At 34.8% G+C, this 25,369-nt stretch overlaps 1 protein-coding gene across 8 annotated transcripts in view; it reads right to left on the reverse strand.

Annotated features, from left to right (window-relative positions):
* MGAT4C (MGAT4 family member C) overlaps positions 1 to 25,369 on the reverse strand; it is a 914,262-nt gene that overhangs the window by 23,745 nt on the left and 865,148 nt on the right. For 4 of the 8 annotated variants that reach the window (XM_045365671.3, XM_045365672.3, XM_015430651.4 and 1 more), the window contains one exon: positions 3,714 to 3,800. The exons of 3 other annotated variants lie outside the window; for them this stretch is intronic. The gene's annotated coding sequence lies outside the window, so the exon portion shown is untranslated. Of the gene's footprint in view, positions 1 to 3,713; positions 3,801 to 6,845; positions 6,978 to 25,369 lie in introns of those variants that run through there. One more of the 8 variants, XM_045365676.3, reaches the window with a different exon arrangement.

Genomic DNA, 25,369 nt, shown 5'->3' on the forward strand with positions numbered 1-25,369 from the left:
AATATGCAAATACAAAACCAGTAAATATCAAAGATATTTAAAACACTATCAAATAAATTAATCTACTTGGGATTTATGAAACACTCCACCAAACAATAGCAGTCTATAAATCTGTTTTCATGCTGCTGATAAAGATATACACAAGAGAGTGCAATTTACAAAAGAAAGAGGTTTAATGGACTTACAGTTCCACATGGCTGGGAGGCCTCACAATCATGGTGAAAGGCAAGAAGGAGCAAGTCACATATTACATGGATGGCAAAGAGAGAGATTTTGCAGGGGAACTCCTCTTTATAAAATCATCAGATATTGTGAGACTTATTCACTATTATGAGAACAGCACAAGAAAGACCTGCCCTCGTGATTCAATTACCTTCCCCTTGGCCCTTGCCTTGATATGCAGGAATTGTGGGAGTTACAATTCAAGATGAGATTTCGGTGGGGAACCAGCCAAACCATATCATTCCACCTCCTAAATCTCATGTCCTCACATTGCAAAAAAGCTTGCCTTCCCAACAGTCCCTCAAAGTATAAACTCATTTCAGCTTTACCTCAAAAGTCCATGAAAGTCTCGTTCTGAGACAAGGCAAGTACTTTCAGCCTATGAGACTGTAAAATCAAACCAAGTTAATTACTGCCTAGATACAATGGAGGTACAGGCATTGGGTAAATACAGCCATTCCAAATGGAAGAAATTGGCCGAAAGAAAGGGGGCACAGGCCCTATGCATGTCCAAAATCCAGCAAGACAGTCAAATCTTAAGGCTCTGAAATTATCTCCTTTGACTCAAGGTCTCACATCCAGGTCATGCTGATGCAAAAGGTTGGTTCTCATGGTCTTGGATGGTCTTGGGTAGCTCTGCCCCAAAGGCTTTGCAAGGTACAGCCTCCCTCCTGGCTGCCATCATGGGTTGGCATAAAGTGTCTGTGGCTTTTCCAGGTGCACAGTGCAAGCTGTCAGTGGATCTACCATTCTGGGGTCTGGAGGATCGTGGCCCTCTTCTCACAGCACCACTACATAGTGCCCCAGTAAGGACTCAGTGTGTGGGCTCTGACCCCACATTTCACTTCTGCACTGCCCTAGTGGAGGTTCTCTATGAGGGCCCCATCCCTGCAGCAAACTTCTGCCTGGACATCCAGGCGTTTCCATACATCCTCTGAAATCTGTGCAGAGGTTCCCAAACCCCGATTCTTTACTACTGTGCACTGTCAGGCTCAATACCACATGGAAGCTGCCAAGGCTTGGGGCTTGCACCCTCTGAAGCCATGGCCCAAACTCTATGTTGGTCCCTTTCAGCCATGGCTGGAGCAACAGGGATTCAGGGCACCTAGTTCCTAGACTGCACACAGCACTGGGAATCTGGGTTTCACCTATGAAACCATGTTTTTCCTCCTGGGCCTCCAGGCCTGTGATGGAAGGGGCTGCCATGAAGACCTCTGACTTGACCTGGAGACATTTTCCCCATTGTCTTGGGGATTAAATTCGGCTCCTCATTACTTATGCAAATTTCTGCAGCCAGCTTGAATTTCTCTCTAGAAAATGGGATTTTGTTTCCTATCGCATTGTCAGGCTGCAAATTTTCTGAACTTTTATGCTTTGCTTCCCTAATAAAACTGAATGCCTTTAACAGCACACAAGTCACCTCTTGAATGCCTTGCTGCTTAGAAATTTCTTCTACTAGATACACTAAATCATCTCTCTTAAGTTCAAAGTTCCATTAATCTCTAGAGAAGGGATGAAATACTGCTGATCTCTTTCCTAAAACATAACAAGAGTCACTTTTGCTCCAGTTCCCAACAAGTTCTTCTTTTCAAATGCACATAGAAAATTTATACACTCACATACACACACACACACACAATGGAATACTATTTAGCCATAAAATAGAAGGAAATCCTGTCATTTGCAGCAACACGGATGAATCCTGTCATTTGCAGCAACACGGATGAATGCACGGAGTGCATTATGTTAAGTGAAATAAGCCAGGCACACAAAAACAAAGACTGCATGATCTAACTTATTTCTGAAATCTAAAAAAGTTGAACTCGTAAAAGCAGAAAGTAGAATAGTGATTACCAGAGGCTGGGAGGGGAGATGGAAGCTGGGTTGGTAAGAGGCACAGTTAGAATTAGACAGTAAGTGTAAGTTATTGCAGTCTATTACACATTAGGGTGACTATGGCTAATAACAATGCAGTGTATATATCAAGATATCCTGAAGTGAAGATTTAGAATGTTATCATCAAAAAAATTGTTTAAGGTGACAGATATGCTAATTACCTTAATGTGATCATTGTACAAGGTATACACAATCATTGAAATATCACACTGTACCACAGAAATATGTAAAATTGTGTCAATTATAAATACAAATAATTGTAAAAGAAATTAGAAAAAAAAGGGCAAACTATCTCCAAAGTAAGCTACAGAAGAGCAAATTAGGCAAAAAGTAAACAGACAAAAATGACAAAAGTAAAAGTAAAAATCAATGAATAACATAAAAATAGAAACAAATGCTGGTCCTTCAAAAAGATCAATAAAATATATATTCCTCTAGCCATATTGATCAAGAAAAAAGAAAAGACATTATTAATATCATGAATGAGACACGTGTCATATCACTAAAGATTCTACAGGATAATTGTATATTTTGAAAAAATATGCTAATAAGTTTGACAACTTAAATGAAATGGATAAATTCCTTGCAACACAGAATAATTATTTATGTATTAATAAAATAGAATAAGCAGTTAAAACATCCCTCTCAAAACACTCCATGTCTGTATGGCTTCACTAGTGAATTCTACCAAATATTTTAAGGAAAAAGTACACCTACTCTACACGAGCTACTCCAGAAAATAGAAGAGAAGTAAATAATTTGTATTGTCTAGATCTAATAAAGCATTTTTATTAAATTTTATTTGATAATATTTTAAGAAATTTTATGAATAGTAGGAGTAAAAATGAGTATGTTGAAAACAACTTTATTAGAAATATTGTTAAGCATCTAAACATAGCTAAACAAGATTTTCTTTCTAATTTTTCCAATTTTAAAAGTATATGCCTACCAAATCTACAATGCCTCAACTGCTCCCCAATCATCATGCCAGAACCTGCAACATATCCTTCTTGTAAGCTGTGATTTCATATTTCTAATATATTTCTAACAGGCTCATGCTTATCACTACTTTGGATTCTTGCGTTTGCACCATCAAGACACTATACCCTTGGGAATTTCAATGGCTCATAATTTTGTTGAAGAGAGGACAATTTGCTTATCCTGTCAAATCAGTTTAGCCAGAATCCCCTATCTTCCATATCCGATCCCTCAATATCTGATCAAATTTCTCACCCACCACTATCCCCCAGGTAATATATGATCTCCCTGCCCTGCCATCAGTAAAAATCCTTTTAAGTCAGTTTAGCAAAAAATTATCTATCTTCTTAATTATTTTCAATACACTACCTTGCATTCTTCTCCTTGGCTATAAATTCCAATTTGTCTTTGTTGTATTCAGCATTGAGAACAATCTCTTTCTCCTACTTCAATACCTCATGGCAGTAGACCCTTGAAATCCCTTGAATAAAGTCTAAACTGCCATCTTTAACAAGTGTTATTATTTTTCCTTTAACAGTTTTTGTTGCTCTGACTTGTATAGGATCAAATTCATTATTGGATTCCCAATCTTCTGACCCAGAATCCCAAGCACCTACCTTTGAAGCTATTGTCTTCACTTCTGGTTGATTGATGGATGAGCCCTTGGTGATTTAGACTCCTGAGCCAGTGCTCCAAATGATAGTCTGTTGAAGTACAGTTAAGGCAGAGAGACTCTCAGTACACTATACAAAGGCTGAGTTAGTCCTGTTTCTTTTTTTTAGAAGTTGGTTTAGTCACAGGTTTCTTTGTTAGGAAGGTACTGGCTGGATTGTAAGTCTTACCTCCTGTTTCTGTCTTTGAGTGGGAATTTACTTCTTGAATCCCTGAGCTGAAATATTTTCCTTGATTATTTGTGAGGCCACTCTGTTCTATTTGATCCTATTTCTCCCATGGTAACTTTTTAGTCAACAGAAACCCCCTTCTTAAACCCTTACTGATCGTATACTCCACTTCCTTACTTGTGGTCATGGTTTTGCTAAGGATAATTTGAGACTTCAGGATCTCTTTGGGAAACTGAAGATTTTCCCGAAGTGAGTCTTCTGAGATCTCTTCCTTCCCATTGTTTCTGCTCCCCATTCATCCTTTTACTACCTTCAATCTACCCTTCAACTTTCTTGAATCTTTTGACACGTGCCTCTTCAGACCTCTTCCCTCTGCCTACCTGTCCTCCCAGACGTTTTTCCTTCCTGCTTCAGCCATTCAATCACTTGAACTTTAGGTCTCCTATTTCCATCATAACTTTCAAGGGACTCTAGGACCCCGAAAGCAATTGTCTGAGGTTGAAAAAGGGGGAAAAAAAGACTGATTGAAAAATAGTTTGGATATTTTATCCAGATGAGGCTTTGAAGACATCCAGATAGGTGCTTGATGTTCTTTCAGTCTCTTGCCTAAAATGTAGTCACAGCCTCCATAATATTGCATATATGGGCAAAAGAAAATCTTAAATGTGTCTTCTCCACAAATATTGGCTAAAAGCTTTAGCCTTCCTATTGAGAAGGTAACCTTAACTTGTTGCATCTGTCAGAAACGCAATGGATAAAACTATAAAGTAGAGGACATAAGAGAGTATTACTGTGTTGTCTAACTCCTGGCTAAAGTTTTAGAATAAAACCTTTACGATCTCTTATAATATATGTATACATTACATTATATATATGCAATATATATTCATATATAATACCTATATGTATAGAATATATATATCCCATTCTCTGTATATATAGAATATATGTATATCCCATTCTGTAAATCTAGAGAATATATATTATATATATGTATATGCAGTATACATGATAATATATATCATAATATACATGAGATTTCTCTGTGGATGGTATTAGCAAATTACTTAGTACTTTCTTTTTGTTTTTTAGAGACAGATTCTCACTCTGTCACTCAGACTAGAGTGCAGTGGTGCAATCACAACTCACTGTAGACTCAGATTCCTGCGTTCAAGGGATACTCCTGCCTCAGTGTCCCAAGTAGCTGGGACTACAGGCATGTGCAACCATGTCCAGTTAATTTTCAAATTTTTTTCTAGAGGTGGGGTCTCACCATGCTGTCCAGGCAGGTCTAGAAGTCCTGGGCTCAAGCAATCCTCCTACCTTTGTCTCCCAAAGTGTCAGGATTACAGGTATGAGCCACCACACCTGGCCTAAAATTTCTTAAGTTCTATTCCAATTTTCAGAGATAAATTTGTGCTTATATAAGGCAAATATTTCTAAAACTCTCAGAAACTAATTCAAATACTTTTCGAATTCACATGAAATGGATGTATATTTGACAATTAATACTAGCTTCATATTGTTTGTTTCATAAAAACAACTACATTTTCTGGTATATCAGCATTCAGTATAATATGAACATACATTTTTATTCTACTTGGGCTTACTAGTTGAATCAGGTAATATGTCTTCTAGATATTTAGGAATATAAACAATTATCAGTTTGACCTTAGAATAAGTATACAAGTAAAGGTACAGTAAAGAAGAGTTGTTTGATGCCCATTACTTCATATTTCTCAAGACAGCCATAAAACCCAAAACTGCGTGTTTAACTTCGTTGGTTTTTGCTTTTGTGATGCTTGCCTACCATGATGATGTTAACTGTAAAAACAGTTAACAGGGAAGTAAGTTGAGATTGTGGCTAGCTTTGCCTTGTATTACAATATCGTTGCCAAAAACAGTTTCCAAATTATTTTTGTTAACTTGAAGCTTTAAAGTTTTTCTAAGCTGTATTAAGTAATAAATATTCATTAAATATCTAGGTCATTTCTAAGTAATATGAACTACTGAAACACTAATTGTTAAGCATTAGGTTTAATTTTATAGATTTTTTGGCATTTTATTTTAAAAATGAGACTAAAGATATTTGGACCTGTTAATAAACATGTTATTTTGTCACATAAAAATTGTGCTATGAGGAAGCATGAACCTATAAGAAATTTTGAGACGATATATTCATAAAATTTGCTAGTCTGCTACATAATGCAAGACAGACAATTTACAGTCATCTTCTTCCCAGTTTTCTCAGTCAAAAGAAATATTACTAATGGTCAAAAGCGATCATCAATATATGTAATTAAAACTACTAGAAATAACAACCATGAAGAGAAACATCTTTGTATGTAGAGTATGCAAGGAAAATACGATATGTTTTCAAGAAAAATAATTCGATGTATGAAGAATGTATTTTTTGTCAAGGGAACAGGAGGGTAATTTTGTCCTAAAATAAAATGATTAGTTGTGCCAGAATCAGAAAAAAAAGAGAGAGAAGGACAAAAGCTAAACAGATATAGAAAGTTGTAAAAAGTTCATGGAAGAAAGAATTTTATATGTTTAAGCTGGTAAGATTGAACAGATTTATTTACAAAGTTTTGTAAAAGAAGAAGAAGAAGAAGCAGCAGAAGGAGGAGGAGGAGGAAAAGGAGAAGGAGAAGAAGAAAAAGAAGAGAGCCCAATGCTATAATAATGCAAAACTAGATTTTTTTTTCTGTTGAAAATGCCCGTTTTCTTGGATTACAGTACAAGGTCTTTTTGTTTGTTTTACCTTTTAAGTAATCTTCCTAGGAAACCAAGATTTTGTGTCTTATCAAGTTAGTTTTCTGTGTTTATGTTAACCTTTATCATTGGCCTTGATTATTTAAGAGAACTGAGAGCTTGCAATTTAAAAGCACTAAAACATTTTACCTGTTTTACAGTGTTGCCTTTTCAAAACAAATCTTAAGCAAAATCTTGTTCTCGAACTGATCTTGAAATTTCTCGAAGGGACCCTGAATAATTTCAAAAAAATTGTTCTTTCACCTTGTAAAGAGAAATGCTAAAAATAGTTTGGTTTATTTAATTGATACATTGCATTGCATGAAAAAACACTTTCAAATAAGATACTTTAACTTTCCCTAAATTATATTTTTTTATGGGCAAACATTAGGCATTTTAGAAATTACATAAAATTCCTAGAAATTTGTCAATGTCCCTTCTGTCCACAATATATCTTGGTATAATATCATCAGGGGTGGCTCTAATTTTTATTTAAAATATTATATGCCTCAAAAATAGCCAAATTATCTTGTCCTTTGGGTTATTTTTATATTGAACTCTCATTACATGTTAATTTCCATTTAAAATTTTTTGTCATTCACTCATATTCTGATTCTTCTCCAAAAATATTTGCAATCAGCTACAAGTCATAATGCTTCATGATGGTGTTGATTAATTTAGAGACCATAGTATAGTACTGAATTAAGGATTTTCAGAACTAGAGTAGAGAAGGAAATGGGTTTATGAAATTCCTAACCCAAGAGCAAGGAGAACAAAAATTATTTGTTCTGATGGATGATAATGAACTGAAGAAAAGTGATTATGGTTTCGTTTGAAAGTTTGTTGGTTCTTTAATGCTCTACTTTCTGGATATAAGCACTCTTTTCATTTTTCTCATATTTATAGAACCACAGAACAAGCCCAATCTGGTTCAACTTTGAATAATAAAATGGTGAGTTATTTTTCAGTTGCCATGGATTCTGGGTTGCAATTATGTAAACTGCTTATGTTCAGATAAACCACGTGTAACTGTAGTTAGAAACTAAATTCTAGGATCACAAATCAGGGACTGAATTAAGAAGGGGATATCTCATGACATAATCCAATCAGATCAAGTCCTGACACCACCCCATGGCACAATCCAGTCGGATCATGCCTCATGGCATCATCTCATTGTAAGATGCAATCAGCTCACACCTTGTTACCCTCTGCCTATAAAACCTGCCCCAGTCCCCAGTCTTCAGAGGCAGATTTGATCACTGCCTTATGTCTCCTTGCCAATTAACTCACAATAAAACTTTTATTTTCTCAAAGACTTGTGCCACATTGGGCAGAGAAGCCATTGCTTACTCAGTAACATTTACACTTGTAAAAATCAGTAGATTATACTTTTGTAAATATAATATTTTCTCCTCGATCCTTCTAGAATTTGTAAACTATTGAATATTCTTATTTTCCTGGCAATACAGTTATTTACCTGAATTTAATAAGAATCTGTTCTCTTTGTAACAGAACACAATTGGAAACATTGGTTATATTTATAATGCTTTGACTTCAATGTCATATTTGAGAATGATGTGTATAGAATCCAAGTTATGGAATTTAAGTTAGTTTTATAGAACCAATTTTTACAAAGCTATCTTAAAAAAGCTGGCCCAATAATAATTGGCTTCTAGGGTTCCTAGCCATACAGATGAGTAAGGAAGATCACTTCCTAGCAGGCCCAGGGAAGATGGGCTATCTTGGGAACCTCAAGAAGAGAGGAATTCATTCAAATCTATAAGTACCAGAAGTGAAGTCTGATGGCCAGTTCTTATTAGCTTCAAGAGGTTTTTGAAATTATAACCTGAGATTCCTTATGAAAAGTTCCAGCAAAGAAAACTCAAAAAGACCTATGTGGTCAGTTACCATTCTTCCTTTCCTTATGTAAATAATCAGGTCAAATCTAATGAGACCAGATTTATTTTGTCTTTTAAAATAGAATAACCTCACTTTAGTTATCTTTGATAAAAAATGAGCGTGACTAGAAAGATGCATTTTATGTTTCAGTGGAAAAATACAGTGCACTCTTGTGAGTTCTCGATTATTTTAGCTTTTTTCCAGTATCCATCTACAACTTCCAATTTTCTCTCACCCTCCTGACTTGGAGTCAATGAGATGTAAAACTGTCCTTTTTTCAAAACTTTGCAAGCTGAAGCTCGACTATGTGATATAAACTTCATGGAAATCACTGTAACAGATTATGAATAGACAGCCTTTTTGCTTGTTGCTGTGTGGGCCATGCAGAATGTTCATGGAAACACTTCATGCTATCACTGAAAACATTCAACCTGCAAACCCAGAAACTTTGTCAGTTTGCCACTGCCATCCCCACTTCACTACCTAAAGATGCTTCAAACTCAAATCAAGATGTCTTCTTGAATGGCGGCCCTGTGGAATCAGAAACTGGATTTCTAACCATTAATTTTTAAAAAAATTTTCACAGAAATTCCCCGCATTAAATTCCTGACTGCTAACCCATCCAGCAAACATACTATACTACCATCTCCCAACAGGTGCTTCAGCTTGTCCTCAATGAGCAAAAGATAACTCAAAAAGAAATGGACTTGTTTTGTTCAATGGAAAAAACAATATTTCTTTTCTTGAACAAGAGGAGGGACTGACAAAGAATCTTTTCTTGACCAAACTTTAATCAGTCTCCTCTGAGCCGAACTAGGCCCCATGTTGGGCATATCCTTCAAGAGCCTAGTTTTAGCACTTACCCTGTAGAGTCAGCTTAGCTAAAATCCCTTGCTCTCCACATTTCATCCCTCTCAATATCTGATCAAATTTTTTATCCACCACCATCCCTCAAGTAATGACTGATAAATCTATCTTGCATTAAGCAAGAAACTTGCTGGGTCATTCTTGCAAATAATTACTCTACTCTCTTAGTGATTTTTCCATCCACTGACTCACATCCTACTCCTTGGCTATAACCTTCTACTTTTTGTATTCAGAGTTTAGCCCAATCTATCTCCCCTACTACAAAACCCATTGCATTAGTCCCCATGAAGCTACTTGAATAAAGTCTACTTTATGTTTAATAAGGGTCATCATGAATAATTTTCTTTCTTTAACAGCATCTAAGAATCTGATTCATCTAATAATTGTGAATTATATAATTCTCTAATAATTATGACTCACATAAAGAGTATCTTCCTCTATTTATATTTTTCTCTTTATCATTATCATAGGAAAATTAAAAATTCTGCATTTTCAACTGTGTTCAATGAATGGTTGAATACACAGATTAAAGGATAATGTCTTTAGAATTTTACTTACCTACTTGAAAGACTGCAGTACTTTGGGCAGCACAATACCAATAGTGAAGAATACTATCCTGAAATGGTTCATTATTTCAATACCGCATCTTCTACTTAGATGAGTCCATCATTCTTCCATTTTCTAATTATTTCAATCTGTGCTTTAGCATGGTTAGAATAATTTATGTGTGATGAAATACTCTCTATTAACATGAAATAGTAAAATATTTCAAGATATAAAAAATATAAGATCACCATGATCTGGTAGTATATCATAAGATTTACCAAAAGGTCTAATGGGCTTATATGCTAATTATAATTTATAATGAATGTGCCATTTAAACAAGAATAAGTATTCTCTTTTTTGGTCTGGTAGAATTCCAGTGAAGTATAAATATCATCATACATCAAACTTTAAAACAAAAAATGTGTTTAAACAAACAGACGAAAAAATCAATAAAAACAAAAAACTAATTGGTTTCAACAGACTCTGATGATTTATCAAAGGTGAACAGTATTTTTTGATGAGCAGCCATTTTTAATGTTGATGATAAAGTCAAGTTCATTAACTTTTTTGGTATCGCTTTTGTGTATTCTAACCATTGCTTAATTAGTATAATGGAAATATTCTCATATGCTTTCTTCCAGGGGCTTTAGTTTTTAGGGTAGGTATAATAACCATCTTAAATTAAGTGTATGGTGTGAAGAAGAGGATGAAGTCCCTTTTCTACCCTATTTATTCAGTCATATTGGGTGCCTTTGTTGAAAATCAATTGTGTATATATGTGTGGTTATATATTTGAAGTCTCTATTTGGTATATGTCTCTATTTTTCCTTATATCAGTATCATACTCTCTGGATTACTATCTGAAATATGATGATGTCAGTAATTTGCATTATTATGGAAGTTTTATCATCAATTGTCAATTTTGACAAAAACAAACCAGAATTTTAATTAAAAATTTGTTGGGTCTGTAAATTATACAATCCACTTACCAATTTCTACCAAAAAATTATTTAGAATTTGAGAATTTGCTGGATGCACAAATAAATTATTTGAATCTAAAAATATATTTTTCCCAACATGGTATTTATTTATATTTATTCAAGTCATCTTTAATTTGAGCAATGGTTTTATTTTTTCAGTGATTCTGACATCTTTCATGGCTTGTAAAATTTATTCCTAATAATTTTGTCTTTTTTCTATTATTACAAGTGATTTTTGCACATATGTTTCCTGCTACTACATAGAAATACAATTTATTTTTGTATATTGATGCCTTGGATCCTGTGACCTTGTTAAATTTAACCATCATGATATTGACAAGCAATAAACAGATTTAATACTTCTTTTCCAATCTCTAAGATTTTAACATTTTGTTGCTGTTATTGCTGCCTTATTTCCATGGCAATACGTAAATGGGCTTCCAGTCACATGTTAAATAGAAGTTATTAAAACAAACTTCTGTGCTTTGTTATGATGTTAGGAAGAAAGCATTAAGTATTTCAATATAAGGTAAGAAGACAGCGGTAGTTTTCTTACAGATGCACCTTATCACACTGAGGACATTTCCTTCTATTCCTGGATTGATGAAGTTTGATATTGAGAATAACTGTGGGATGAATTTTGTCAAATATTTTTTCTCCATCTGTTGAATTTAGGGAGCTTTTTCTTCTCCTTTATTGTGCTATATGATGGATTATACTTGCTGGTTTTGTAATTTAAACCAAATAGAAGTATACATTAAGTAATTATATAATTATTTTTATATACTGTTGATTTGCTAAGATTCTCTTTCTGCGTTTATGTTCTTCAGAAATATTGATACGTAATTTTCTTTTTTATTTTCCAAAATCTTTGTCAGCTTTTGCTATTGGAGTGCCAATCTCAGAGAAACCTTCAGTCTAGGGCTAATTTTGCCTTATAGCCAAGGCATACCCTTCTGAGTACTCTAATGACCCGCATATTACAAACTTTTTCATTTCAGTTAACAGAAATAAGAATTAGTCTTCTTTTGTGTGTGTGTTGCAGAAGACATTGCAACTGTTCCTTTCCAGTGATTCTTTAGCAACCTTGAATAGTTTGTTCACACACATGCCATGATAAATGTTCAGACATAAAATAATCCCTTTCTCTCTCTCCCTCTCTGCGGTTGTGTTTTCCATGCAGCTTTCTCCTCTCCAGTATCTGCTTGACAATTATAATTGTCAAGCAAGAATCCAAGTATCTTAGCTATGTCTCTTCAATTCAGAGAGATCAGTTGTCTCTTTGACTTCACTCTGCTTGTATTGTAACCCAGAAACTGTAGCCAGTAAGATATAAAAATAACCTCATTTCCACCCTCCACCCATCAGGAATCATTGTCTTGTTCTGCCTATTTTATAATGTCTAAATTTTGTTTTACATATATTAATTCTACTTTTTTTTTTTAGTTGTTTAAGGATAGAAGTAAATCTGATCCCTATTTCTCCATCATGGTAAGAAGCATCTTTCTGGTTACAAGATTATTTGCCTACACATTCTTTCCTTTATTTTCTTGAAAACATTGCTCCATTATTGTCTTGCTTTCTGTGTTACTGCTGAAAAATCTAATCTTGCCTGCTTTTCTTTCCATTATAAATGACTTGTCAAACATGAATGAGTTGGTTGTGTAGCTTAGAGGCTTGCTGAATATTTTATCTTTAAAGTGGAATCATATATGTTTTGGGGTTGTCAATTCTTCGTTAAGTACTCAAGAATTACTGAAGAAAATCAGAAAAATCACTCTTGATCACTTGATATTTAATTGTGTGTTTAATTCTAAACAGAACATAGGGAATATAGTGTAAGAATAATGCATAAATGTTATACATTCTGATAATGCCAGAAAATACCCAACTAAAAATACAAGGAGATAGAAAGGGGGAAGTAGTATAAACTAATACATCTACACTGTATAGATAATAGGTGTAAGTCATAAACTATTATTTAAAGCAAAACAGACATTAGAAGCAAAGTTAGAAAACGAGACTAATGAAATAAAGATAATTGTAAAAGCTAACTACTTAAACAAAACTGCAAGAGTTCCTAAATACCAAAATGAATACAAGAAAAATATCTGCAAAACTACCAGTGCTATGGCTTGAATGTCTGTCTCTTTTAAAACCCATGTTGAGGATGGGAGCAGTGGCTCATGCCTATAATCCCAGCACTTTGAAAGGCCGAGGCGGGCAGATCACGGGGTCAGGAGTTCGAGACCAGCCTGGCCAACGTGGCGAAATCCCGCCTCTACTAAAAATACAAAAAGTAGTCAGGGGTGGTTGTAGGTGCCTATAGTCCCAGCTACTCAGGAGGCTGAGACAGGAGAATTGCTTGAACTCATGAGGCAGAAGTTGCAGTAAGCCAAGGTTGTGCCATTGCACACCAGCCTGAGCAACAGAGCAAGACTCTGTCTCAAACAAACAAAACCCATGTTGAAAGATAATCCCCAGTGTAACAGTATTAAGAGGTGAGGCCCTTAAGAGGTGATTGGATCATGAGGCTTCTGCCTTTGTGAATGGATTAATCTACTCATGGATTAATGGGCTAATAGATTAATGGGTTATCACAGGAGGGGTTAGTTATCACAAGAGTGGGTCTATTATAAAAGTTAGCTTGACTCTCTTGTGCCCTTTTAGCCTTGTGATGCCTTTTGCCATGTTGTGATGTAGCATGAGGCCCTCACCAGAAGCCAACCAGATACTGCTACCTGATATTGGACTTCCCAGACTCCAGAACTGTAAAAAATACATTTCTGTCTATATAAATTACCCAGTCTCTGTATTCTGAGATGGCAACAGAAAACACACCAACACAATCACAAAGGGAAATATAATACAATGAGCAACTTTCTAAATCAGAAACACAGAAGGTGCAAGAAGTCAAAATTCCTAATAATAGGGGCCTTTAATTTTCACAGTTCAATATAAGTCAAGAGGCCAAAAATTGCCAAATATCACCACAGTAAATTGCATGAGCCAAGAACTTTTAGAGACATAAGCACAAGTTTATGGGTTCAAAAACACAGTGAAGGAAATTAATATTCTTCTCTCAGAATTTCCTAGTTTGAATAGTTTAAACATTAACAAAGACAGAGAATATAAAAAATGCAAAGTTATCTTTTAGAATTTTAATTTTGTGTGAGTTTTGGTCAACAAAGTACATATGATAGGTAGAGATTAAAAAAATATTTCATACCTGACCATAAACCAGTATAATTCAGAATATTACAACAGAGGAGAGAACCACATTGCATGAGAGAGATGTTGTTGGCTTATAATAGTATAGTAGAAAATGAGATGAGAGAATTGAAGATATTTGGAAGCAAGTTATTTCCTAGGTAGTAGGATAGGGCTAATAGGCAGAAATTTAAATTTATATTTTAAATCCATAGATGCAGTAAAAACTTTAGTAACTTAGGGTACCAGTGTAAAAAATGTATGTTAATATAATTTGTGAATAATACTGATTACTAGGAATAAACACTACATTGAATGTGGCAGACACAAACTCACCATTCTTTACCAGCTCCAAGGGTTAAAAGAAAGTAAAATTTTGGTCTCAAATTTGTAACCAGGTGAGCATACCCTGATAATATAAACTTCCATGTCACAAGCTACTGCCTGAAAATATCATTCATGCAAATGAAGATGACTTACTTGAGCAGTAGATTTTGGTTCCATGTTCAAATAACATTTTATCTGCTAGATTTTTTTTTGTTTTGTTTTGGAATAATATTACAAAGGACAAGTATGTTTTTCTTTTAAGGCCATGAGTTGATTGTTACGGATTAGGTTCATTTGAAAAGTGGTAACTCATATTATCTTGATTTGAGTGAACTGTTTCTCAGGATGATACATCATCTTTATATATCCTGAATGTTATAGACATTTGTTTGCTAACAGCATATCCCACAATACCTTTTATTTCTTTCACACCCAATGGGAAATCATGAGGGTATTTTGTTTACTAATTACGTTGCGTTTTCAAAAACAGCTTCATCACAACTTTCTGATCCAAGGCTATTGATTACAGGACACAGTTATGGAAGCAAGGTTGTAACAATATCCTTACTTCTCTGTACCAAATATATGCAGCATTGGCATGTCTGCTTCAATAAGACTTAATCAGTTTTTGTTTGAATTATATGCGTTTTCAGAGAACTGGGTGAGGCCGGGAGCAATACTCAAACCTGTAATCCTAGCAATTTGGGAGGCCGAGGCATGTGGATCACCTGTGGTCAAGAGCTTGAGACCAGCCTGGCCAAAATGGAAAAACCCCATCTCTACTAAAAATACAAAAAAAAAAAAAAAAAAAAAAAAAAAAAAAAAAAATTAGCCAGGAATGCTGGCGGGCACCTGTAATCCCAGCTACTCGGGGGCTGAGGCAGGAGAATCGCTTGAACCCGGGAGGCGGAGGTTACAGTGAGCTGAGATCGCACCATTGCATTGCAGCCTGGGCAATAAAAGAGAAACTCCATCTCAAACAACAACAACAAAAACAAAAACAAAAAAACCTGGGTGGTGGGCCTGCTGCAGTGGCTCATGCTAATAATCCCAGCACTTTGGGAGGGCTGAGTTGGGAGGATTGCTTCAGGACAGGTGTTTGCAACCAGCTTAGGCAACATAGTGAGGCATCATCTCCACAAAAATTAAAAAAAAAATAGCCAGGCTTGGTGGGACATGCCTGTGGTCCTAGCTACTTGGAAGACTGAAAGACTGAGGTGGGAGGATTGCTTGAACTCAGGCAAACAAGGCTGCAAAGAACTATTATCACACTACTGCACACCTGGGTAATGAAGAATTAAGACCTTGTCTCTTCAGAAAAAAAAAAGTAAAAAGAAACAGATGAGTGATGAATGTTCATTTACATCAAAGTAATATTTCAAAATATAAACATTAAAATTATTTTGAAGTGATACTGTACCAAGTAATTCATTTTTAAAATAGAAATAAATCATTTCGCTCTGTAGTTCCCCTCATAAAAGACTATTATATGTGGATATATGGATAAATATACTAACATAAAAAATACAATTATATATTCATGCATTTACACTTAATTTTGAAATTATACATAATGTGGCATATATTCCTATACATATAAATGCACAATTATACATATATAAATAGAGCTATATTCACCTATAAATCTGTGAGCACGTACTATTCTTCCGCACCATTTAGTACCGGTCCTACCTGAATTTTACCTACGGTTTACAAACCACTAACAAAAAGAATATACGGCTTTTCTAGTGTCATGACGGTCCACAGAATCTTGGTTAAAAAACGAACAAAAAAAAGACTTTCTTAGTAAATTCTTTTCTCTCCTACTCTCATAAATATTATCATTTTCCATCATTCTATCCAAGCTTTTCTTCTTTTTCTTTGTTGCAATATTTTTGGTATTACAGAACTTCTCCTACAGCCATATTTAGAGCTTCAGCTAGGACTCCTTCCTGAATCCCAATATCAGCTTTTGAATAATGACTATTCTCTTTACCTATTTTTCTGCTGACCAATAAAACACAATGCATCTAAAACTGTAATTTTCCTTTCCTGCCAGCTTCTCCTTCCAGGTTCTTATTTTTGGTAGGCTCAGTTTTCTCAGGGCTAATTTTATACCTTTTATTCTCTCATAATTAGAGACATGCCAAGTCCTCTCATCCTCAATATCTCACCTGCCACAATGTTTCCTATTTAGTTATCACTGCAATAATCAAAGTTCCCGTTAATACTTCCTTTAATTTTGGCAACAGCATTACATTACTGATGGTTTTCCCTACCTGTTCATTACAATTTTGAAGCATCAACCCCTAAACCGGAAGTGGGAAACTAGTTTTGGACGTTCCATCCCTAAACCAGAAGAGGGATGATCCGCCCTTGAGAAGAGATCTTGATGCACTCCCAGCCTACAAGCTTTAAGCAGATGCCTGCTTGACGATGTTAATGGGGAAAACGTAACAATCCTGCCTGGCTGTGCTGCGATGTGAATCAAGAAGGCTGCCTGCAAATGATCTCAGTTAACTCAGTAAGAAACAGTCATGGCAACATCATGTGTTAGCGTGAACCTCAGCCAGCCCTGTTCGGAGCTCCAGGGGGAGGTCCTTTCAGGTCAGGGTTTCCCCGGACCTCATAATTTATGCTATGAAAATTGTGCAGAAGTCGGTCTGCTTTCGCCCTGCTCTTGGCAAGAACTGGGGGAAGAAACCTAATGCCCCTTCGAAAGTATGTATTAATTTTTCAGGGCCTGGAATTTGCTGAGCTTGTAATTGTATTCTGCATTTTATGAAAAAAAATGACAATGAGGAGTGCCAAGGAGTACTTGGGAACGTGGAGGGCTTGAACAATTTATTATTATTATTATTATTATCATCATCATCATTATTATTTATTTTGAGACAGGATCTCTTGCCAGGTTGGAGGGTTCAAATGATACTCCCACTTCAGCCTCCTGAGTAGCTGGGACTACTGGCATGTGCCACCATGCCAAGCTAATTTTTCTTTATTTTTCATTTTCTTTTTCTTTTTTTTGGAGAGGCGGGGATTTGCCATGTTGTCCAGGCTGGTCTTGAACTTCTGAGCGCCAGTGATCAGCCTCAGCTTCCTGAAGTGCTGGGATTACAGGTGTGAGCCACCACACCCGGCCTCTGTGTCCTACTTCTGTTTTTTTCACTTCTGATGTGAAATAAACAAAGTTTATTCTGTTTTGTAATAATAAGAGTAGTTATATTAAATAATAGTAAGGCTGGTGAAAAAGTAATTGTGGAAAAAGTGCAATTACTTTTGCACCAACGTGTGTGTGTGCATGCGCGCGCAATTTTTTTTTTTTCTTCTGGGAAATAAAAAAAGGAACTGGGGCCCAGTGTCCTGGAAACTGGAGTACTTCTAGCACTGTCTCCCTTTGCTGCCTCCCAACAAGCTGTTTGTGCTGTGGTCATGCCAATCCGCTGGGCTTTGAGGAGGAACTGGAGGACCAGCTATGAATGCACTGTGAGCGAGCATCTCCCATCTTGACGTATGGAAGGCAGAGGTCTGGCATTCTTTGTGTCAGGACACTGAAATTTATCCAGATTAAGTATAACCTTTGCCCAAATCCACCTGTCTGGAAGAAGCACATTGCACAGTTGCCACCACAGTAAGTCTTGGATTGCTTGAGACAGGAGTTTTAGCAATTGCTGCAATAACTGGAGGAAGAAATAAAAATCCTTAGCAGCTTCATACAGAGAGTTTCAAGATGGTGACTCAGGATCTGAGCTGTCAACTCCAACAGTTCCCTCTGATTTTTAATGACCTTAAAGTGCTTTCATTTAGTGCCTTACTTGTATATAATCTCACATATTTTGTAAATGCAAAGCAAGTAAGCACATTCAAGGGCTATTGATCAATTACTTTTATTTCTTTGAGGTTCTGCACAATTGAACATCCCTGTGTTTTGGACACTTGAAGCTTGTAGGTGAGTGGTAGTAAGTATACAATTCCAAATAAATGGGCTACATTCCTTTCTCATGCACAGCACCTAACCGACTATTATTTCACATTGAACGCCAGTGGAATTATTCATAATTTCCAGGTGGCTCACATAGAATAGGCAAGGACTGAGATTTGCTTGTAGGATGAATAGGAAAAAAAAGAAATCAAGCATAACTTAAAAGTAATTACCCTTTTTTGGGAATGGAGCCCCAAATCTTTGATGAATTGTCATCACATATCAACTAAATGTACTCAACTGGGCCAATTCTTTTTCTAGAAGGAAACACTAATGCAGTTTATTAGGACACTACTCTAAAAGACAAATGCGATGTTCCTGTGTCATCAAGTTTTGTCACAGGGTTGAAATGACCTATCCCAGTGAAATTTCAGAGCCAGAAGATTTTCAAGTACCTATATGGAACCAGAGGGAGATAGAATGACCTTGCCAGGACTTGGACTTGTTTGGCAAAAGCCCTGGTTAAAGCCAGACCCAAGCTGTGGAAACTAATATTTTGTGCAGACAGGATAGTTCCAAGGAAGCTGTGCATTTTCCTGATACTAATGTTATCATCCCTGTGCCTGAACGTGTCTCCTGGGACAATGCAACAGATATCTAGGAAAGTTCTGTTGGACTAACCTTTGCAATTCAGAATTGAGTGGTAGCAGTCCTGTATTCAAGGTGAGGACACTTAACACAGAAGTAAAAACCAATCTGTATGTTAGTTCTAGATTCCCCACTCCTGATTAGAAAAATTTAGGGATTCAACTACTTAGAAGCACGTAAAGCTGAGAAGGATGTTATTGGTGCAACACAGTGTATATTCATTCTCAAAGGCCTACGTGTAAATTTTTTTTTTTTTTTTTTTTTGTATGCAGACAGGTTTTTCTACACAATTTCTTTCCACCTTAGGTGTGCTACATTTCTGTGCATTAGCTTAAGAACACTAATGTTCTCTACATTTGTCTCTCATTTTAATATCCAGGGATTTGCTCTCTTCTTTTATCAATTCTCTCATTTTAAAAGTTAATTTTTAAGTCAGCAAAATGTTACCTTATTACTGAAGATGCCTCTGAAGCCTATTTTCAGTCAGAAGTTGTTGTTCATTTTTTTGAACTCGTATCATTTTGTCTGTACATCTCTTAGTTTCTTTAATACTTTCTACTTCTTAGAATTGTCATCTGTATGTCTTATTTCCCCTTGGATTCTGATCTTCTTAAATTTGAAAATACTTAAAAAAAACACTTTTATTACATCACTTGAGTACATAGGGGAGTGTTTAAAAAGATTACAGCTACCACTCTGGTTTGAGTGTGTGTGTGTGTGTTTGTATGAGTGGGTGTGTGTGTTTACATTGCAGGAATCTTGAACGTGGAGCTATATGACAAACTATCAGCCATGAAGATTTGTATTTATTATTTACAGCACAGCACCCCTTGAAAACTTGCTTAAGACTTTCCCTGATATAATCCAGATCTGTATGTCATTTTGGGGCTCTTTAATTGAAAAATCACAAATGAGCATATCAAACTTAACTTTGTCTACTAAGAAGGTACCATACATTTCTCTTACTGTTTATAACTTATTTAAGTGAGAAGTGAGGATAATGCCGCTTGTTAAATTATATAATAAATATAAACATCTTTTAACTGCTATGAATAAAAATATTTTAAGATACTAAAAATGTAGCAGAAAAAAATATTGACACTGTGTACAGTTAGAAGATTAACAGCAAAACTGAGTACTGGGGGAAACTCAGACATGTAATCTAATCTGTCTAATATCAAAATTCATATATGATATAAAGTTTGAGGAGTCTCACAATTTAGGGACAGGTATTTTTGGAATCTGCTGGGCCATCTACTTGTCTTCACTGCCTCATACATATACATATATATGTAGAGAAATAACATTTTTAACTATTCTATTTGCCATTGGAACACAATGAATCTCTATTATTTACCTCTAATCATTGTTCATGAAGGCAGATAAAGTATTAGCTATACAAATGTTATTACATTTCTTCTTGGGAAGATAATGTGTGGGAACTTGTTAGCTTTCATCAACTCCAGAAAAATGCTCACTTATTAAGGAATTTATGCTGATATGCAATGACAAGTGAATTATTACACTGTAGAGTGCTTTGCTTAGAATGCATATTACTGTGCATGTAATCACAAATTCCTCAGGTTTCTGGAGTGTTACTTGGACTATATGCAACAAACCACCAAACACTAATGGGCTCAATTCTTTTCCTTCAGCTCTTCAAGGTTGCTCTTCCTCAGTGCAAACTATTCTGTGGCCCTATGTAAAAGTGGGAAAGAAGAAAAACAAAATTCTACCCATCTAAATGAAAGTGGTAACGTTAATCTACCCCAAGGCACTAAACTGTAGTATTTTATTTAATCATTTATTTTAAAATCAACAGAATGCAACAGTAAATTACATTCCCCAAATCATAAGGGCTGGTATTCAACACTTAACCTCAAGTCAGGGAAAACGTAAGTCTTGCAGTCAACTCTTCATCTGTCTCACATGGTCCACTGTATGTATCTGACTTGCTTTGCTTGCTTTTTTAAATGCTTGCCCAACTTGTTTTTCAACTTTGCTTTGTGGAAGGCTGCGTATGCCCTCAGGGCAGTATTCAGTACTTTCTGACAAACAGAAAGAATGTTGCTGACATAGCAAAATCTTCAGAAAGCCAGAAAAATGAAAAGTTTTTCTGAAACATATTTATAATTACATTGTGTACAAAATCTCAGATATTGATAGGAGCACATGTAATTGTTTCGCTGTTTCATATTTTTTTACAGTCCCAAGTTGTATGTTCATCTATAGTATAGGTGGTAATGAAATAGAAAACATATTATATATATAAGGAGAGAGAGAGAGAGAGAGAGAGAGAGAGAGAGGCTAGAGTATCCCACAATGATGTCCGGCAAGATTTACATTAAGTTTCACTTTAAGCTTCAACGTAAATAGAAAACGTGTGGCATTGACAGGATCAAGATTTCCTGCCAGTGATTACAGAAATAATAAAAGTTGAGAAGAGGATTGGGAAGGGACAGTAAACTCTTCCAATATTAAAGTTAATTGAGACAAGTTATGTTGTAATTTATTTACCAACTTCTTTTTTACACTATCATTCTCTTAAATATTTCTTTTTTTTTTTTTTTTTCTGTGAGCTAAAAAAAGGCTTGGTTAGAATAGAATCAGTAGTAGCAAACATTGAACTAACTACATCAGCAAGAGAACAGGAATTAACTCGTTCTGAGAAAAGTTATGACTGTGAACACTGCTTTGATTTGTGGTGGGGAAGAGAAGAGTGACAATGATGATGAAAATAACTTAAGTCTTTCAAAGGGCTATAAAACATGCTTTGTTAAATCCTCCATAAAACTCATGAGGTAGGTAAAAATATATTCATGAATATTCTTATACTACAAATACAAACTGAACTAAGATAGGTTTAGTGGTGTGCCCCAGTGTAATAGATAGCAAGTATGCTGTCATACCTATGTATGATAAATGGCAATTTGGTTTCAACACAGGCCTTTGTAAATAAATCTCTGATGTTTTACACATCTTAGTCTACACACAGTTTATCAGAGAGATAACTATTAGGTGCTTCAAAGTCAAGTTAAAAATTGGTTAAGCAAATAATATTGAAGAACAGTAGCAATCATGTTTCCACCATTAATGTTAAGACATAATACTTAAGATGATTATTTTTCCTTAAAGGATGGTATAAGCGTTTATGTACAACCACTAGTATAGTATAAAAGGCAATAATATATTGTCTCAATAATATTGTCCCACATTTTCACTGTACATTTTCATATAATAATAGATCAGGTAAACTAACTTGAATTTGGTAGTACCAAATAACAAATTTGGGCAGATTTAATGCATGCATTAATATATTTTTACATTTAAGTAATATGCTCAGATTACAAATTATTTTCCTGTTTAAGTGTTGTTTTTCCTAAGCTTGTTATTAAATTCTAAAAATAATAAGAATTTTGTTACTGATAAATCATTACCATTCATTTATTATTTCACTCAAACATTTAATGAGTTTATACTAGGTACCAGATACCTGTGCTATGCACAATGACTGCAATTTAATATGCAGCTTAACTAGAACAGAACAATATTACAGAGGAAGTACAGTATAAACACATGTTGTGGCTAGAAATGCTTTTAATACTTTCCTGATAGCTGTTATGAAGAATTTTAAAAAACATTTTAAATGGTTACTCAGTCTGTATTGCCCAAGACATTAAGTATTGCCTTAATTCTTTCTGCACTTACTGAAGCCCTACTATGCACATGGCATTGTGCTAAAAAGAAAAGTAAATATTAATTTAAAGTCCATGTTCTTTCTGGTCCTGCTGGCTCACCGTCTGTAATTTCAGTGTTTTGGGAGGCTGAGGTGGGAGGATGACTTGAGGCCAGGAGCTTGACACCAGCCTGGGCAACATAGTGAGAACTTATCTCTATGAAAAATGATAAAAAATAATTGCTGCTCATAGTGGTGCACACCTGTAGTCCCAGATACTCGACAGGCTAAGACAGAGGATCACTTGAGCACAAGAGTTCAAGGTTGAGCCATGATTGTGCCATGTACTTCAGCCTGAGTGACAGACTGAGACCCTGTCTCTAAAATAAAGTAAGTCCCTGTTCTTACAGTAATGTCCAATGCAAGGCAAAAGGAAGGTAAATGTGCCCAAAAGTAGATCCATAAATTGTTAGAGACATGATGTTACAAAAATGCACAGGTTATAATAGAAACATAAAACAGGGAAATAAGGTACTTTTCTACTGGGGACTTGGCTGTTTTCAGAGAATATTACATAGAGGAGATGAAGGCAGACAGGGAGTAAGACAAGAGTGGGAAAGACCCCAGGGTAAGAGTATGGCAAAAAAAAAAAAAAAAAGAAAAAAAAGTGACATAAGGAGTGTAACATTTCTATATTATAAAGTTGTTGATATTTCCTGTTTTCGTAAAATCTCACCACCATCTAAGTGGAAATAGTATAAATTAATGCATTATAGAGCTCATGATAAACAAAATGAACAGCCTGGTTTCAGATTTATATTCTGTAATAGTTTTATTAAATGAGAAGATAATAAGAAAATACCTTGAAATTTTTGAAGGGAAATGTTATGTTATTGTTCCATAACTGTAGTTCACAAAAGTTCTCTTTATTTTGCAGAGGCAAAGTAATTTTTTTTTTTTCTGATAGGTAAGGTCTTCAGAAATAAAGTATTGATTTATTTTCCTCTTTAGAAAATAATTAAAATTTCCACCAAGTCATTTTAGAGATGAATTAAGAACCAAGAATGGAGAGACTATGGTGAAAAGTGACTGCAGTTTTTTCTTACTTAATTTTGATTCCAGATTCAAGAAACCAGTAGGATTTAGGTATCCTCAGGTTGCTTTTAAAGCCAAGCGGTGAAGCTAGATTTTTATATTAAGTACTATTTAAGACTTTATATTAAGCTTGGTTCCTGTTTTGTAACTTCAAATTTTGTAGAATCACAAAATATACTATATACATTATATAAATACTTATGTAATTATATGTTTATATTATATAAATATTTATTATTATATACATATAATAAAACTGCATCCAAGCTTCAAATAGAACACATAATACTGTTGTTTGTAGCCACTTGAAGCAGTAACTAGCTTTTTTTCCATTCATGAATTTACTGAAAATGACTATAATATTTGCATGGTTTGTAGTTTATAAGAATAATTACAAAGTGTTTGTTCTTGTTTATCCCATTTAGAAAGTTAGAGCTGAGCTGGGCAATTTAAAGGTCACTTCCATGTTGAGAAACTTGAGAAATGATTTTTTAATTTATCTTTAAAATTCTTCCTGAATGAACAAGTATAATATGTATCAAAAAAACCCTCCACATATTATCTCGCATCTAAGACCTCTAATGTTCTTATATGTTTAATATGTAAAACTTTAACTATGAAAAAATGTATACAGAGAAAGACTAAAGAACTACAATGACATATCAATAGTATGCATTTTCTACAATTATGGATGGTTGTTACTTTTTTCTTTATATCTTTCTATATTTTGTAATTTTTAAATTATGTATATACCCATAAACCATCCCTTCTTTCCAGCTTCAGATAATCATCATTCTACTCTGTATATGGGTAAATAATGTTAAACAGGGATACAGAATAGAATAATGGTTTTACTTTTGACACTTCCTTTTGTCTTTTCTCAATTAATAATTTTTTTCTATTCAAAAAATATGCATATAGCTTATATTTAGAAAAATGCATTTGAAAAAGCCCTAAAATTCTGTATATACTATCAAAATTATGCAAAAAATATAGAGCAAAAATTCTAGAAGGGACTAGATCTAAAGTTAAAAATTGTCTTCCAAGCCTAACAGGGTTTTACTTCTTTCCCTTTGTACTTTGTAAAATTACTGCTCTTATATTGATTTTATAGAAGATATAATTTTCATTTATATAAAGACTCTTAAAGCTGCACTCTAACATCTGAATTGACAAATCAGGCCACAGAATTGTACATCATAGTGCATGAATGACAAGTAATTTCAGATTGACTCAAGTTGGTAATTCAGGTTTAAGAAGAAAGATGTCATTGGCGATAATTCAGATAAAAGAAGAAAAATGTCATTAACTATCCTACAGCCTACTCCCAATGAGATTGAAGGAGTAATTTCCATAGTCAAATGGTCAAATGTGAAGAATAAGTATCTGTGTTCTAAGGACATTTATAGTAATGGTATAATTAACATTTAAAAAATGCATTTTAAAGTGTCAATACCCGTTTTTCGAGTTATCAAATCTTAAACATTTCAAATACCCGAACTAG

This window comes from Macaca fascicularis, chromosome 11, assembly GCF_037993035.2.
Source record: "Macaca fascicularis isolate 582-1 chromosome 11, T2T-MFA8v1.1".
In the NCBI taxonomy this organism is placed as follows: domain Eukaryota; kingdom Metazoa; phylum Chordata; class Mammalia; order Primates; family Cercopithecidae; genus Macaca; species Macaca fascicularis.